This window comes from Cyprinodon variegatus, unplaced genomic scaffold (assembly GCF_000732505.1).
Source record: "Cyprinodon variegatus isolate N-32 unplaced genomic scaffold, C_variegatus-1.0 Scaffold621, whole genome shotgun sequence".
NCBI lineage: Eukaryota > Metazoa > Chordata > Actinopteri > Cyprinodontiformes > Cyprinodontidae > Cyprinodon > Cyprinodon variegatus.
Window position 1 is genome coordinate 505,635 of NW_015151074.1, and position 1,124 is coordinate 506,758.

Below are 1,124 nucleotides of genomic sequence, written 5' to 3' on the forward strand. Positions count from 1 at the left end.
CTGAGGCCCACTGGGGTTCAAGGAGACAGAAGCAGACATAGAAAAAGAAGCATAGATACAACTTACAACAGATACTTAACTTTTTTTTTCCCCCAGTCAGAGCCACTTTTGGAGCTAGTTTACTGTAACCTCTTCTCACATAGAAAGTATCTATAGATTGGTGCTACCGTGTTTTTTTCTATATCTGCTTTTGTCACCTTGAACCCCTCTCCACTGTCGCTGCATGCATGCTTGTTGTAAGGGATTGCTGAAGATCGAACGAAAAAATGCAAGTGGATGTGTACTGCTGGATGAAGATGCACATTTTCATCCAGATTGCCTTAGACAGAAAACAGGATGATCTAATTGAATTGTGTCTGGTAAGTGCCTTAATGTGTTGTAAAATTGACTGGATATAAGATATCTATGGATAGAAATAAGCTGAACTGAATTAAATTATAATTCAATGATGGCGCCTGCTGTTTTCACTTAGGTTTGAGAAGCGAACCAATTGACCCCTGGTTGGTAGATCCGCTTTGCTCACATGATGTTTTAAAACTTTTAGTAGATCAGGATCTGAGTGTCTGTATGAATACACCTTAGAAGCGCATTAAGAAAACTGAAAATATTTTATAGTCTTTTTTTTTATATATTTTATACTGATAAACAGTAAAAACGGGGTTATTTAGTGGTTTCTGATTTCCTCTTCTAGATGAGACAAACAAGAAAACATAGCATGTTAAGAGTGTTAAGAGTGCATACCCATACTCAATACCAGTTTATCCCTTTAGTTTTGTATGAAAAAATAGACATTAAACTACCTAAACGGGCGTGTATCCGTTTATTCATGTACAAAAAAACTATTTAATGACTTACTTTATGATGTTTTTTTAAAGCGTATGGCAATCTCACCATAAAATGTTTTTTTTAGAGCATGTCTAAAGGGATACAGGCCCATTAGGGTACTTTAATCTCTATTCTTAACAAAACTAAAGGGATAAACGCAAATCTGATGTTTTGCACATGTGGCTTGACTCTGGGTATGCTGGTCTGACAGGGTATGTTCATCTGACAGAACACTGGCCAGAAAAAGCTGAAACCAGAAGTAGAGTGGAGGAAAAATAGATACGGTGGCTGACGTAAAC